At 46.3% G+C, this 17,680-nt stretch overlaps 1 protein-coding gene across 1 annotated transcript in view; it reads right to left on the bottom strand.

Annotated features, from left to right (window-relative positions):
- LOC311233203 (RING finger protein 145-like) overlaps nt 1-3,980 on the bottom strand; it is a 73,382-nt gene extending 69,402 nt beyond the window's left edge. The window contains exon 1 of the mRNA XM_084320131.1: nt 3,845-3,980. The gene's annotated coding sequence lies outside the window, so the exon portion shown is untranslated. The remainder of the gene's footprint in view (nt 1-3,844) is intronic.
- Nucleotides 3,981-17,680: the final 13,700 nt, after the last annotated feature.

Genomic DNA, 17,680 nt, shown 5'->3' on the forward strand with positions numbered 1-17,680 from the left:
TGCCTAGCTGCGTGGCTCCTTTGGCGTGGCTGCAGGTCCTGGGGCACATGGCCTGTCATTCCTCTATGGAGTTTGGGGGTGGGAGCGTGGAGTTTGCTGGTGTTGGTCGTGGTGGTGGGGTCGCCGGGACCGGAGGCAATGGGGAAGCCCGCAGGGTGGCACTCCCATCGCCATGCAAGTCCATTCAGGATTTATTCTGTGGTCCACTGGAAGAATGTTTTCTGGACCGGCATATCGGGGGTTGGTCAAGAGGAGTGTATTTTTTGGCAAAAAGGGAACATTTTGAGGTGGTGTGTTGTTCGCGTTGTCGTCCACCATTGTGGCACCGTGCCTGTCATTGTGCGTGATGGTGGTTGGGGTGTCGTTTCTGTGGGTTGCTTTGTTGCCTCTGGTCCTGGTGGGCTTGCCATTGTGGGGAGATCAGTCAGTGGGTTCTATGTTTTTTCTTTCAGATTCTGCAGAGGAGTGGCGGGTAGTGTGGCGGAGCGACGATTCTGGATGTTCGAGGGGATGGACATGGTGGTGGTTGGATGGAGTGTGGCCTGGGGTTGCACTGGGACCTTTGGGGTGCTGTGGAGTAGGGGTGGACGGTATGGTCTAAAATTTATATCACGGTATAATTTGAAGCATAGACGGTAACGGTATATATCACGGTATCATCGTTTTTGATAAAAAAAAAATTTTTATTTTATATAATTATTTTTTTTTTTTTATAAAATATATATATTATATAATTAGACTTGTACTTGTATTATCTGCGAGACATCGCCACCACGCAACAAGCTCCACTGTCTGTGTGTACTCTAGTAGCCTCCAGCTACGGCCAGGTTTCCCCGGAGCTGCACCTGGACCTATACTCAGTAGCCTCGAGCAGAGCTACGGCGCTGCACCTGGACCCTATTATATTGGAATAACGTTAGCAAGCCCTCAGCTCGAATACGCATCGAATCAGTGTTATAAGACATTGATATCAGGAGCTATCCGGCTAAGCCGGATATATAACGTTAATACAACGCCTCAGTGAATTATTTAGTTCAATGGGACATTTCGTTTTGAACGGTGAACTAACTCGCGTTAACGTGAGCTAACGGCTAACAGGTAGCACACACACGTCTCTCTCTACTAGACTTTGTGGAGCGTTTGTTGATGTCAGGAGCTATCGGTAGCTGGCCGACTAGATACCGTTCGGTTAGACAATGCCTCATCATGTATTAAACTAAAAGTGAATAGTTGACTGGGTCATTTTGTAACGGTAGCTAAGCTAACGTTAGCTCAGGGAGACGCCGCCGACAGCTGAGCTCCCGTGTCCCGTCCCACTAGACTACTAGATCCGTGTTTACATGCGTGCGGTAGGGGCTGGCACGCCCACTGCGCGAAGCCTCCTAAATAACTTTTTCCAGTTCGCACATATCTATTATCTATGACTAATTCTATCTATTTTTAGGGGCAAATGCGAGTGAAATAGTCGCGCTGTGGTTACATGACGTCATTGGTATTTTAGAGCTGCACTACCGGTTTAGACGGTATAGTCAAAATCCATACCGTAGAGCAAATTCATACCGTTTATACCGTATACCGTTTATACCGTCCACCCCTACTGTGGAGAGTTCTTCATGCGGGGAGTCCCTGGGGTGTGGTGAGTTGAGGGAGTTCAGTGGTGGGGACTGGCCGGGGTCCATTGGGGCACATGCAGGAGACTTGTGTTCGGCTCTGGGGAGGTCTGGGAGGGGTTGGGTTGGGGCCGTGCGTGCCAGCGGCTGCTGGATCACGGGGGTTCACATGCTTGTGCGCACAGGGATGTTTCATGTTTGGTCGTTGTATTTGGTGAATGGTCCGGGTGTATTCGGTTGGTTTGTGTTTTCTTTCAGTCATGACATGCTTTATCAGGGGGTGTCTTGGATGGGGATGTGGTGGGGATTGATGTGTGGGGTGTTTGGGGGACTGGCTGTTCCGGGGGGTTCACATGCTTTCGAGCAACACTGTACTTAGTACTGTACTTATTTTATGGCCATTCTTATGTCTGCACTCTCTACATTGCACTACTTTTATTGTCTTTTTATACCTATTCTTATGCCTGCACTCTATGCATTGCTTTTATTGTCAACTGTATGCTAATGTTATGCTATTTGCTGTTAAGCACTTTGAGCTGCAATCCATGTATGAAAGGTGCTATATAAATATAAGTGATTTTGATTTACTTCTAACAGTTTTAAGTGCAAACATGGGCTGTCCAAAAATGTTCGATACAGATATATGGTTCTTAGGTGCAAGAGTTAAATTAATGTTAGCATTAGTCGTTAGCTGAGCTAGGCATAGACCATAAGATATTATCAATAAGCCTATTGTTTAATTACTTTTTTGTTACATTTGTTAGTGCAGTTGTGAATAAATTCTTAATATCAAATGGTAACTGACTGTTTTGATTAACAAGCATCAGGTATATGTCTGTGCATTATTACTCGACTTGTGCCCATCCCTACTCGAATGTGGTTTGAGTGGATCTGAGTGCATCCACACCTGACAGCGGATCACCCAGATCTGATCTTAATGCCAGGTCTGAACAGGGCCTATGTTTACATAAATCAAATCAAATGCATTTGTAAGGCCCGACAACACACGTTAATGTCCCCATGGGCCGTACACTTCTTCTTTAAACAAGTCAAGAAGAAACATCACAATAAGTCAAGAACAAAACAAGATGCACATGCAGCCAAATAATCTGTTACTTCAGCTGCAGTTTGCATGAATAGTATACTCTCACACAGCTAAACCATTGTCATCTTGTCTAGAATTAATGGTGGCCCAATCAATGATCATTCCCAAAGCTGAATGTGCAGCACAAGTGAAAGGTCCTTGCAGCAGCATAGTAGTTACTACCACAAAAGCACAAAGCCAGTTTGGAGACACCTCCTCCTAACTGCACAGAACTCGCTCCTAAAAGTCGTTTTACAACATGCATACATCAAATGGGACATTTCTTTTAACACCGCTGATTGCGTAACTCCGGATTCACCAGCCGTGGCCAAAGAAGGAGCTCACCTCGCAAACACTTACATTAACGTGGTTGTTATCGAGCGCCATGGCTTCAGTTGCTGCTTGCTGTTGTACAGTAATCCACTCACTGCCAGCCACAGCTCACACTAGACTAGAGAGGGTGCTAAAGAAGCCGCCACTATCGTGGCATGGAATCTACATGGCTGCTGCATCGATTGTGGTTCACTATGAACTGTAATAACCCCGATATCTCTTAGAAAACAACATGCTGCTCCCTCTGCAGGTGGCTGGCGCGCTGTTGTTGTAAACTATTTAAATAAATAAAAAGGAAACAGGACTTGAATGCGTATCATTCTGAGGTCCAATGAAACGACATCTAATAACAAAACATAAACATTCAGTGTCGAGAGGATGAGCTGCATCCGTGCATCGAGCCACAGACAGGGACCCGGACCAGTCCAGTAGCCACCGGGCTGCTAGCTCTAGTAACATCACTAGCTAGCTAACCAGCAGCTAACGTTAGCTTCTGTGATTCAAGCTAGTCGCGACCAGAGCCTTCTCGACGAAATACACTAGAAAGCGTGCAAATGCCAGAGACGGGCTAGCTACGCGTTAATTAACGTTAGCAATCCATCTAGCTGAGATTAACGTGAGCTGTTTTAGACCTCGGTTGTTTTTAACAACGAGCTGGTTCCTCCCTCCCAGCCAAATAATAACCCGTCCGAGGTTGGAATAGCTAGCCACTTAGCAGCTAGCTAGAGAGCTAATAGATACATACACGATAGCCTGTCGCACTCGTAACTAACAACGCGCGTCCAATACAATTAAAAAGAAAAAGCAAGGCACCTACATTTCAAAGACGCTGCTTAACACGTGTATCACAGTTTCGGGATGTTTTTCAGGTCGGATTTCAACCATTTTAACCCTGCGAACTCCGAGTGAACGGTCTTAGCGATAAAACCTCCTCAGAGGATGCGGCCCGTCCGCTCATCTCACCTGGCGGCCATTACGACGTAATAACGAGGAGGATGCACTACGGAGCATGCGCACTAAGACTGTCCCATACCCAAAAAAATGATGTTCCACTTGACATGTGTTTTGCTTTTCTATCTATTTGCGTGAGTGTTTATGTGAGAGAGATTGATTGATTTGACGTTATTAACATATTGCAGAATGGGTACAATACAGTACAGCTCAATACACACAATTGTTAAGGGGATGCAGACCAGAGAAAGACTTTCGTCTTGTTTACATCAGGGTCCCCCATTTTCAATTCATCATAGAATACCGTGACATACATGACATACAGATAGACAGTACTGCTACATCTATACATTTATGACATACCAGATTTACAAATACAGTACTGTTTGTGATACAAAAAGAGTTTAAAAACAAGAGAGAGTATACATTTGAGAGACAGTGAGACAACACACACACACACACACACTTTTTCCTGTATCTTTGGTTTCAGGTCTAAGAGTAGCTATGTTGCTTCACCTTCTGTTATTTTTTTTGCTACACTCTTTTCTTGCCAGAGAAAGTCTGTGACACCAAAATGAGAATGAATAATCTCTTTTGACCCATTTCAGAAATAATGGAAGCATACATGACTACATGACACAATTGTTGAACATAATGTAATGTACAGTCTCACATTTGATCATTGCGGGTATCCATATGTAGCCGGTGTGATCTTACTGCGTTGTGTTTATTTCGATTCGACCCCTGTTAAGGGATCGCCCTGAGTGGGAGTTGAACCCCGGTCTTCCGCACCGCGGGCGACATCGCAGACCACTGTACCAAGAGGTGAATTCACTTCTTGCTACTGGGTCTGGATGCCTCTGGGGAGTGAGTTTACTTGCAGTACCGCTTAACGTCCACAGCCACTTCACTTACTGTACCTTGTGACTGTGGATAGACTGCGGTACCTCCGTTACACTCACCCCCCTAAACTCACTCCACCCAGGGCATCCGGGTCTCACGGCACCACGTGTAGCCGGTGTGATCTTACTGCGTTGTGTTTATTTCGATTCAACCCCTGTTAAGGGATCGCCCTGAGTGGGAGTTGAACCCCGGTCTCCCGCACTGCGGGCGGCATCGCAGACCACTGTACCAAGAGGTGAATTCACTTCTTGCTACTGGGTCTGGATGCCTCTGGGGAGTGAGTTTACTTGCAGTACCGCTTAACGTCCACAGCCACTTCACTTACTGTACCTCGTGACTGTGGATAGACTGCGGTACCTCCGTTACACATACATGTGTGTATATAACCTCTGCGCATGTGCAATAAACTTTCTCTCTGCTCGCCAAGTTCATGTGTAGACGTGCGTCTTTGTTCCTGCAGTCCAACTCAACAAAAGTACATTAATAACATACCTAATAAGTATGTAGCTAGACATCCGTGTCATAAATATGAACAGTGCAACAGGTTATGGGCCCAGTGCTATGTCTAGTCAGCGATTTAATAGACTTTTGTTCGACGGCGACGAGAGAGGATATGAGTTATGGGAAACTCGCTTCCTAGCGCACATGGAGTTGAGAGGACTCAGCGAGACTCTACTGAACGTGCCAGTTATCGCTGCGGGCGAAAATGCTGCCCAGTTGAGAGCAACAGACGTCAAGAAAAACAGAGAAGCGTACGCGGAGCTGGTGCAAGTTTTGGGCCTGATCTCTGCCAACGACGAGAGGGCCTACCTGGAAGAGGTCAAGGTCCTGGCGGGATGGTGCCAGGAAAACAGCCTCTCCCTGAACGTCAGCAAAACAAAGGAGATGATTGTGGACTTCAGGAGGTCGGGGGTCAAGGACTACAGCCCCCTCAGCATCGACGGGGCACCGGTTGAGAGAGTCAACAGCTTTAAGTACCTCGGAGCCTACATATCCGAGGACTTGACATGGACCACACACATTGACAGTGTTGTGAAGAAGGCACGACAACGCCTCTACTTCCTCAGGCGCCTAAGGAAGTTCCAAGTCAGTCAGAAGATCCTTAAGAACTTCTACTCATGTACAATAGAGAGCATCTTGACCGGCAACATCACCTCCTGGTTTGGGAATAGCACTGCACAAGACCGAAGCAGACTACAAAGAGTGACACGTTCAGCCGAACGCACAATTGGAGGGGGGCTCCCCACCCTCCAGAACATTTACAACAAGCGTTGCAAGGGCAAGGCTAAGAGAATCATTAAAGACTCCAGTCACCCGAACAACTGCCTCATTGAACTGCTGCGGTCAGCAAGCGATACCGGAGTCTCAAGGCGAGCACAGAAAGACTCAGAAGAAGCTTCTATCCCCAGGCCATCAGGCTGCTAAACGAACAATGAATGAACACTACACAACAACAACCACCATAGATCCTCCCCTACACAACAACAACCACCAAACGCACATAGCACACACATCCACACGCACACACTCACTTTAAACAAACACACTGTAGCACCCACTCCACACACTTTATAGCACACACCCACTTTAAACAAACACACTGTAGCACCCACTCCCCACACTTTATATTTATTGATGAAGGATTGCACTACAACTCGTACACCTTACTGTAAATTGTACCTAAATTGTACCTCATCCCATTTCTGCTTTGCACTATATAGTACTGTACATTAGTACACTGCATAGTATTGTATATTATATGGTAACTCAGAACATTGTACATATGTCTATACCGAACACTGTGACCTCATTTTCTTCTTCTAAACTACATGCTATACTATGTTATTTGATACTATCTTGTCTAGCACAGTCTCTGGAGCGTAACAGTAAGAAGCATTTTGTATGAAAGTATTCTGTACTTCTGTATGACAACTATTAAAGAAACTTGAAACTTGAACTTGAAACTTGAAACTTTTGGACAATAATAGCTTGTCGCTAATTATGCAGGATGCAGCAGCCGACGGCAGGGCGGCAATGAAGATACTTCGGCAACATTACGCGGGCAAAGTAAAACCGCGCGTGGTGAGTTTATATTGTGAACTCTCAGCTCTTCACATGGAAAGCAACAAGACCGTCATGGAGTATATTGTTCGTGCAGAGACAATATTCTCGTCGTTGAAAGGAGCCGACGAGAACATTAGTGACAGGTTGCAAGTGGGAATGGTAGTGAAGGGACTGCCGGACTCTTTTAAACCGTTCGTGGTTCATATTACTCAGAATAATGACAACCTGACATTCAGTGAATTCAAGGCAAAACTAAGGAGCTTTGAAGACACAGAAAGGTACAAGCCAAGTAATAGTGATGACAGCGACAGTGTAATAAGAGCCGCTGCAGCAGTCACCACCTCACGTGGAAGAGGTAGAGAGAGAAAGAGTACGGCCGAAATTGAGTGCTACAGATGTCACAAAAAGGGGCATATGTCTTGAACATGTACGAACCTGCCTGAAGCAAGGAGAGCGGAACGCAGGAGAGACGCGCCAGGCTGGGGGAAGCAGTGAGACGCCATTGCAGGAGTGACCGGAGCAGAGCAGGGTGCAGCACGAGACCAGGACGGATGCTGGGGAGCGCACAGAGAGACAGACGGCACCCACCGAGAGACAGAGGCGGACGCCGATGACCAGGAAGGAAGGTCGTATTGCTTCAAGTTGAGAGAGGACATCTGTTACGACGGAGACAGGTAGGTTCCAGTTGTGGAGTAATAAGTAGAAGTAGTAGGGTGTTTACTCGTTAACGGTGGTTCTCTTTATTTGTAGAACGGTACACCTAGAGTAATAGCAACAGATAGTAACACTGACACAGGGAGTCTAGGAGAGAAGATAATAATGATAACAATAATGACAGCAACGTCCAGTGTCTGCGGTACCGCCGTGTACGCTGCAGGAGAATGAGAAGATCCGACAACTGGAAGTAGAAAGACAGGGGTTTAAGTAAGACCACATTCCAGACATACCAAGCGCACCAACGTGACAACCAATCAGGAGACCCAAACAATAAGTGACAGGGAGACAAGTGACAGGGAAGCCAAGTGACAGGTGTCCGAATGGTGGGTGATTCTCAGGCTGGGCCAGAGAACCAAAGCGTTACAGTACCCTCCCCCGACAAACGGCACCTGACGTTTACCTAGGGGCCTCGGGATGCAGCTGCCGGAAATCATCGATCAGGCTGGGATCTAAGATATCCCTTTGAGGCACCCAAGAACGCTCTTCTACCCCGTACCCCTCCCAATCCATCAAGAACTGAAACCCCCTACCCCTCCGTCTACAACCCAGGATCCGCTGCACCATGTAGACCAGCTGACCACCGATCAACCGAGGCGGAGGAACCGCGGGTAGAGGCGGGGACAAGGGCGATGAGAGGAATGGCTTCAACAGGGACACATGAAACGTCGGATGAACCCTCATCGAACTCGGAAGTCGCAACCTGTAAGCCACAGGGTTCACCCGACGAACCACTCTAAAGGGTCCTATGAAGCGAGGAGCCAGCTTCCTGGATTCCACCCGGAGAGGGAGATCACGGGTGGAAAGCCAAACCCGCTGCCCAGGACGGAAAACCGGAGCCGGACGGCGCTTGCGGTTAGCCTGATGCTGGGCTTTAACCGAAGCCTTCTGCAGTGCCGTTCGAACCCGATTCCACGTCCGGCGACAGCGAGCCACATGTGCCTGGACCGAAGGCACCTCCGCCTCCTGCTCCTGCTCGGGAAACAGAGGAGGTTGAAAACCATATTGACACTGAAATGGAGACATACCGGTAGAGGAGGAGAGAAGGGTATTATGCGCGTACTCAGCCCAGGCCAACCTCCTACTAACACCTCAAGACCCCTCCAGATCCTGGTTGATGCGCTCCGTCTGCCCGTTCGACTGCAGGTAGAACCCAGACGACAGGCTGAAGGAGGCGCCGAGGCTGGCGGAAAACGCCTTCCAGAACCTGGAGGCGAACTGAGGACCCCGGTCCGACACGATATCCACTGGGAGCCCGTGGACCTGAAAGACGTGCTGTACCACCAGATCAGCAGTCTCTCGGGCCGAGGGAAGCTTGGGAAGGGGATTGAAGTGGGCCACCTTGGAGAAACGGTCCACCACCACCAAAATGGTAGTGAACCCATCTGACAAGGGCAGGCCCGAAATAAAATCCAGGGATATGTGCGAGAGGTCTTACTGCACGTGAACACCGGGCAGGCCGCCACAAAGGAACGCGTATACCCCTCCACTGTCGACCACCAGAACCTCCTACGGATAAACTCCAGGGTTCTAGTGGTCCCAGGGTGGCCGGTGAGTGAAGAGGTATGTGCCCACTGCAGCAGGCGTGAGCGTGCAGCCTTGGGCACATACAACCGTCCCGGAGGACCCCCACCAGGATCAGGCTCCCGTGCCAGAGTTGATCTTACCACCTTATCTATGCCCCAAGACATGGGTGCCAAAATCAAGGCCTGTGGAATAATGGGATGGGGGCTCTCCTCCCGACCCGGAGGATCAAATTGGCGCGACAACGCGTCAGGTTTAAAGTTTTTGGAACCGGGTCGATAAGAGATGGTAAATCGAAATCGAGTGAAGAATAACGCCCACCTGGCCTGGCGAGAGTTAAGGCGTTTAGCCCCTTGGATGTAAGCCAAGTTCTTATGAACAGTCCAAAAAATGAAGGGATGTGCCACACCCTCCAACCAATGTCTCCATTCCTCTAGTGCCAATTTGATTGCCAATAACTCCCGATTACCCACGTCGTAGTTACGCTCGACCGAAGACAGCCGGCGGGGAAAAAAAGGCAAGGATGCACTTTACCGTGTCAGAGGCATCCACCTCCACAATAAACGGAACCTCTGCATCGTGACGGATCAGTACAGGGGCGGAGGTAAATCGACGTTTGAGGTCGCAGAAGGCCGACTCTGCCCTAGGCGACCATTCAAAGCCAGGGAGAGAGGTCTTAGTGAGAGCTGTTAACGGATTGGCTAAGGCGCAAAAATTGCGAATAAAACGGCTGTAGAAATTTGCAAAGCCCAAAAAACGTTGTAACTCCTTGAGCGACGAAGGCCATGGCCAGTCCAAGACTGCACTCACCTTGGCTGGATCCATGCGAAGATCGCCCTTCATCAACACAAAGCCCAGGAAGGAAACAGTGTCAGTGTGAAACACACACTTCTCTGCCTTAACAAATAGTTGATGCTTGAGGAGACGGTCTAGCACCTCACGAACGTGCACTTGGTATACCACCCCAGTTACAACCCCCCCTCCTTCTACTCTAAACCCTAACCCACCCGTCCTATTATAAACCCTCCTATACCCACTCTCCAATCCCCTCCCTATGCCCCATCCACTAAGGATGGTCATCTTTCTATCATTTCCCACTGGAGTCATGGATCCAATAAGACGCTCTCCACTCCGACCCCCCTCTAGATAAACCCCTGATTAAACCCCCACTAGTCCAATAAACACAAATAATAATAAAAATTAAATTCAATAAAGATATCGGTCGAAAACCACCTGAGCCTTGGCCCTAACATGAGATAACTATAATGGAAAAAATAGCCATTATTATATAATAACTCAACATCAACCCTGCAACCATCTATTTCCGAGTCTGCGCATCAACGTCGCAATGTTATAGCACAAATGGATAAAGGAAAATTCAAAACAAAATTAAATTAAAGCATACCAGCAGATAGTCTAAGGCAGGATCGGATCACAGGTAAATTGCGCAAACAGATGTCATTTAAACAACGACAATAATAAGAAAGGGAAAAAAGGGGGTTATGGTCAAAGTGCACACCTGTAACAGCCCCTCTGATCAGGCACAACGGCTGGAATGACAAAACATATGTAAAATTAGAATTAAACACCTTCATTAACCCGGGGATAGTAATAAGCAATACCTGACACAACCTGTTATCAAATATTGTATATATATACATTCAACCAATCTTCTCCTACCGGAGCCCAAAGCTCAAAACAGCCTGGATATAAAAAATAAAAATAAAAGCATACAAGAAGTTAGTTAAGGACCCGATCACCGTTGAATTGTGCGAACCGATGACACTTAAACAGCAACAACAACCAAAGTACGTAAATATTAACGGGTCCGCATGCCTCGGTGCAGACGATAGACGCAGCTCGCTAGCTAGCCCGAGGCTAGCGCGCAACCTAGTGATGAATCCGGATAGCACGTTAGAGTCTGTTATGTACATTGTTCAGCTAGCTCGCTAGCTTCCAAAGAGGCGATACACAAGTACGACCATGAGGTCAGCATTAGCAAGTAACAGAAGTCATTGGGAAGCCCCGCTAGTTGGATGGGCAGTGGACAGTTAGCATGTCTGGGCATGACAGCAAGTATTTGTGAATAGTCGGCCCTATCAATGTATTCAGGCCCACATCGCCAAGTCACTCACCCGACATAGATATCGAGCTACAGTCTCGGGTATCCCCTCGAGATATTCCTTCGCTTTAGCCAACGACCAAAATGAACGCCGACCATCGACCTTATCCAACACAGATAATTTCGCGGGAGCGAATAGCGTGGGCCTCAGGCCTAGTTTCCATAGCCTGAACAGGACCACTTTGTATTCGCCTCTCTGTGCTTGAACCTCCGGCGTAAAGTCTTCGAAAATGGCCACTTTGTGATCGCCAAGCCTTAGATTACCCCTTCTGGCACGAGCCGACCGCATGATGAGTTCCCTCTGCTGAAGCCTGTTCAGCTTGACAATGATGGGCCTCGGCTCCTTGTTCACTCCAGGAGTGGTCCTGCCCGCTCTGTAGGCCGATTCACATACGGGAGGGGTGGGGAGGACGTCATTCCCCAGTATTTCTTGCAGCAATTCCGGCATGGTCTCAGAGAGACGGCCTTCCCCGCTGCCCTCCGGTACTCCAACAATCCTGATGTTGTAGCGTCTCTCCCGGGACTGTATTTCCACAATTACCGACTGTAGTTTGGCAACTTCAGCCTGCCTAGCCAGCAGTGAGAACTCCAGATCCGCCATCTTCTCGCCCTGTAATGAGACCTCCGTCGTTAGCGCGGCTAGTTCGTTAGCATTAGCCGAGGAGACAGCATGCAGCGACTCCATCTTGTCTATCAACGGGACGACCGCCAACCTTATTTCCTCTGATATCTCTCGATGAAGGTTATCACAAAAATCCGCCAGCACTTTTCTTTGTGTTTCAGCGAAGCGTGTCTCAGATGCTGCATGGAGCTTGGTCATGACCGAGAGCACATCTTCGCTTATCTCACCAACACCGGGCGATGGTGCGGCCAGGCCCGGTGGTAGTTTGCTGGCTGGAGCGCTCATGGATCTGGTTTCCACCACCGACATCGCCGAAATTCGAAAAAAGTCGACGACAGTAGTTGAAACTCGACGACTTAACAAGCAGACAAAAAACAAATAAAAATAAAATGAAGACTAATGGGGAGAAACGTATATTCCGCACGGTAGAAGGGAGCTCACGTGAAACACGTCTACTCCATGATCGCCTCACACAACACCCCCTAAATTTCAAATCTTTATCTAAACCTCAAAAAATCATTGAGGGCTGGCCTTCATTTGCAATGATGTCAAGAACATCCAAAGTTGAAATATACAAAATATACAAGATACAAATGAGCAATAGAAAGGATAATCAAACAACAATCAGTACATTTTTTAAAGCAGAAAACAATTGACATGTTTGTTGTGCCTGTGATTGTTTTGTAGTAGGCCAATACAGGTTAGCATGAATGACTGTATGAATGTCAATTGAGAAGTACTCAAATCTGTACTTGTATGGGTTCTATGTACTGTGATTGCAGCAAGAGCTGAGTGTTTGGCACTGCACCCTTGTCCACATTCCCGGTTTTGATCTGATATGTGGGTTGGAGTTTATTTATACTGTGAATTTCTACAGATTTCTCTTGGCAAAGTCTGCGGTGTAACCCCTCCTCTGTCCCCTCTCAACTCAACTCCACCCCACAAACATACACACACCACACAAAAATGCAAACAATGTGCAGCACCAAACCGGGCTCCCTTGGCCAGAGGCCGCTGCTTGTACTGCCACCGTTGAGGGTCTTCTCAAGGTAGCCTATTTCATTCTCTAAAAGGGTACATTGAAATCATGAAAGAATGAAAGAATCAAATAATGTATACAATTATATTAAGCTCAATGCAACTTTGAGAGCACCTGCACAATAGAGGGTTGCATCTTATTACTTGCATCTTATGACATTATACACTTGAAAAAGTGTATTTATAATGTCTCAAAAATCTTCACGAGTGGTCGGTCCACAATGTTTTTTGTCTGTATTTGTCAGTTGTTTCTTTGTAGAGTGACAGTTTGATAAAATGTTCTATTTTTACTAATCACAGTTTTGCACTCCACAATACTCGTTGGGAGCTCACCAACGTATAGCAGTCTCATGGGCATTTTAATATAATAGCAAACATAAAATCTTGTATAGTAGGTGTTAAAGTTAGATGTTATGTATGATTGCAAGTAACTGTCTAACTGTTTCCACAAGAGGGCGCTATAGGCGGAGCTGCTAATGCTGCCGCCAGGTAATGGGTATAAAAGGAGTTGTTAACTCCCCCTCTGTCTCTTCCACCGTCGCTCTCATAGGAGAAGGACTCTCATGTACTGCTGTGTACCAATGTGAAATAAACCACGCCGTTTAATGGCTAAAGCGAGAAACCATGCCTCATGAACATATTATTGTCGCCCCATAGCTGACTCTGTCAACAGTAGGTATAGGAATCACCAGAGGCCCTACCACATGATATTATCACCTTAATAGAATCACAATGCTATAATATTGCGACAGGAACTGCAAAGTATGTCCCCAATGGAAAACCTAGTCAACATCTGCAATAAAAGTATATATACATCATCTGTTTTATTTAATAGGATCAAGTTTTCACTTTTCAGTCTGTTCGTCTGACTCCAATTATTTTTATTACAGCAAAATGGAATTGTCAAGCAAAAAGTCCTTAAAAGAAAAACACTTTTTTATATCAATACTTTGTGTCAGTGTACCGATAATACTATGCTGTGCCGACCCTCCCCCACCCCTATTGTATAGTCATATGCACACCATCTTCTGGGTGCTGTGTTGATAAGAACTTCTCAGAAGAGGTGTAGAACTTGCACACTATGCTAACACGAATGAGAACATATGAAATAAAGGTGTACTTGGAGCACAGCGGTTCTATGCCTCATTTTAACATAGAGCACATATCTGAATTGTTTTTCCATTACTGGGACAGGAAACGAAATTCCTCTTCACCACAGCGTTGCAGTTTATAGGTTACAATTCTGACATGGAAAATTGCCAGAGGGCAGGTTGGGGAGAAAATGTGTTGGGAGTTTTATGGGTGTCTGCATGGGCCAGATGGTCTTTTAGATTTTTAGCCCACATGTATGTGAATCTAGGTTTATCTTTAAAGCTGTCAACCAAGCCTTGGACCTCTGACAGTCTAACAGGATGTGTCAATGATGATGAATAGAAGCTTTAATGCTTTTGGATACATGAGAATAAGTAGATACAGGTGAGTGGAGAATGTTTAGTCAATTTGGGTCTCGGATGAAACATTTGTCCCTCGTCAACCTTTCTTAATTTATACCAGATTCCATGGGTATTACCACACTGGTGTCTTGCCTGAGAACAGTAACAGACCCGGAAATTGAATTGGAGAACTATTCTTTAGTCCGCAATGACAGGAACAGGCATGGAGGAGGTGTCTGTATGTACATCCATAAAGACACCAAATTTATTAACCGTACAGACCTAGATCATGAGGCTATTGAAACTGTTTTTGTAGAAATTCTATTTGAAAGGGCTAAATCTGTTCTAGTCGGCACAATTTACAGACCGCCAGACCAAAATGGCTTTTATGATGTGGTGGATGCGTGCTTAGCTGGAGCTGAGGATGCAGAAATGATTCTTATTGGGGATTGGAACACGGATATGCAACAAAAAGATGCACCCGTCTTCAAATCCTACAATAGGTTTTGTGATCTGCACGGCCTCAGCCAGCTAATCACGCAACCCACACGTGTATGTGAGTCAACTCAGACTACCATTGACCTCATCCTGACCTCTGACAAGTCCAAGATCGCCAATAAAGGGGTTATAGCATTAAGTGATCATTATATGATATTCTGTACCCGCAAAAAGCTAAAACAAAAGGCTGGCTGTCACAAAACAGTCACATCTAGAGACCTCAAAACCTACTCTAGCGAGGCCTTTAACCTTGAACTGGAGGGTCTGGACTGGTCAGATGAGCTCAATGGTACACTGGTTGAAGAAACATGGCTTGGCTTCAAAACCAAATTTTCAACGATACTAAACAACATGGCCCCCCTAAGAACCACCAGGGTAAAAAATCGCGCGGAGCCATGGATGCACGCTGAAATACTGACCGCTATGAAAACCAGAGACAAAAAATGCTCTGAGTTTCGTAAAAGTCAGTCAAAGCTTACCATAAGCACGAGCAGTGAACTCCAAGCCCACGTGACTGAACTCAAACTGGAAAGAAACAGACTAAGAAATTAAGTAAACTCCATGATCAAAACAGCAAAAAAAAAATCATCAATGACAAAACCGAGGAAAACAAAAACAAACGACGTGAACTTTGGAAATTACTCAATAACCAACTAGGCTGCAGTAAAAAACTTAAAACCAGATTCTCAAACATAAACATAAAGACGGACAACACGCTCATCACAGAAAAGCTGGATGTAGCCAATTACTTAAATAGTTTCTTCACAAACATAGCCACAACACTGGTAAACAAACTACCCTCCCACTCAGGGCATTATGGGGTAGAACACATAGTAGCATACTACAAGAACCTAGGGGTCCACAAAGACGACTTCAAACTGGAAACGGTAACAACAGATGAGGTACTCAAAAAACTGAGCGCCCTCCAACCTAACAAGGCCACTGGCCATGACAACATCCCCTCCAAATTCCTCAGAGACTCAGCAGCCGCCATCACCCCAGTCATCACACACATAATAAACCTCTCCATAAAACAGGGACACATCCCCAAGGACTTCAAAATTGCGAGAGTGACCCCTCTGCACAAAAAAGGCAGTAAATTAAACCCAGGCAACTACTGCCCTGTTTCTATCCTTACCTCCATCTCGAAAGTCATGGAAACATTTTTATACGAACAGGTCGAAAAATACCTTGCGGAAAAAAATCTAATCTACGAATTCCAATCTGGCTTCAGAACATCCCACTCCACTGACACATGCCTTCTCTATTTAAACGACCACATCAAACAAGAGGTGGACGCGGGCAAATACTGCGGCATGGTCATGCTGGACCTACAAAAGGCCTTCGACACTGTCAATCACACCATTCTGATTGACAAGCTAAAAGCAATTGGTTTTGATAGTCTATCAGTGAGCTGGATGCAATCCTACCTGGAGGGGAGAGAGCAGATGGTGGAGGTAAACGGTACCCTATCCCCCCCCCTCACAGTAAGCTGTGGTGTTCCACAAGGAAGCATACTAGGTCCGCTACTGTTCCTAATTTATGCAAATGACATGTCGTCAGCTTGTGACTGCAACTTGTTCCTGTTTGCGGACGACTCAGCCCTGCTGGTCTCTGACAAGAACAAGTTACAGGTTGAAAAAGCCCTCAGCTCAGAACTAGGCAAAATCTGCATATGGCTCGCTGATAACAAACTATCATTACACATGGGCAAAACAGAGTCCATTCTCTTCGGTTCAAATAACAAACTCAGCAAGACCGACGGCTTCTCAGTTACAGTGGGTGACAATATTGTCACAAGGAAAGAAGATATTACCTACCTGGGTTCCATCCTAGAGGCAAATCTTTCCTGTGACAAAATGGCATCCAATGTAATAAAAAAAAGTCAACCAACGAACTAGATTCTTGTACCGGATCTCCTCACTGGTAAACAAGAATACCCTGAAGACTCTGGCAGGAGCACTCATTCAAGGGTACTACGACTATGCTTGCACCTCATGGTACCAAAGCACCTCAAAGGCGCTAAAAACAAAATTACAAACATCTCAAAACAAACTGGTCAGACTACTGCTTGACCTTACTCCTAGAACCCACCTCACCCCTGCCCACTTTGACAACCTAGGATGGCTTAGAGTAGACGACAGAGTACAGCAACTTGCAATGGGCCTGGTCTACAAGATACACTACACGACCAAGGTACCCATGTACATACATTACCCAATACTTCCCAAAGGTCAGTGAATACCACGATCACAACACCAGAGGGAGCTCCACAAATCATGTTAAACCCAGATTTGGCTCAAACAAGGGACTAAACACGTTTCGCAATTATGCCACATCAATGTGGAACGCCCTACCCAAAGCTGTAAAGGAATGTGAATCACTACCCACTTTCAAAAACACTCTCAAAAAACACCTACGGGAGACTGCAATTCGAAACTGGCCCCTGTAAATGTCCTAACACAACCCCCTCCAACGTACAGTAAATTACCAAGTATGGTCTTGTCAATATTCCAATGTACAGTTTTGTTTGTATAGTTGTACAGTGTCCCCCACCCACCCACCCCTCCTACCCAACCCCCCCCCCCCCCAACCACCTCCAATGTACAGTCCCCCCCCCCACCTACCCAATCCAATGTACAGTTTCTACGCCAAATGTATATACTCTTTTTCTCTGGACTCTTTTTGTATCACAAACAGTACTGTATTTGCAAATCTGGTATGTCATAAATGTATAGATGTAGCAGTACTGTCTATCTGTATGTCATGTATGTCATATATGTT

This window comes from Notolepis coatsorum (assembly GCF_963971535.1).
Source record: "Notolepis coatsorum genome assembly, chromosome: 8".
NCBI classification, from domain to species: Eukaryota; Metazoa; Chordata; class Actinopteri; order Aulopiformes; family Paralepididae; genus Notolepis; species Notolepis coatsorum.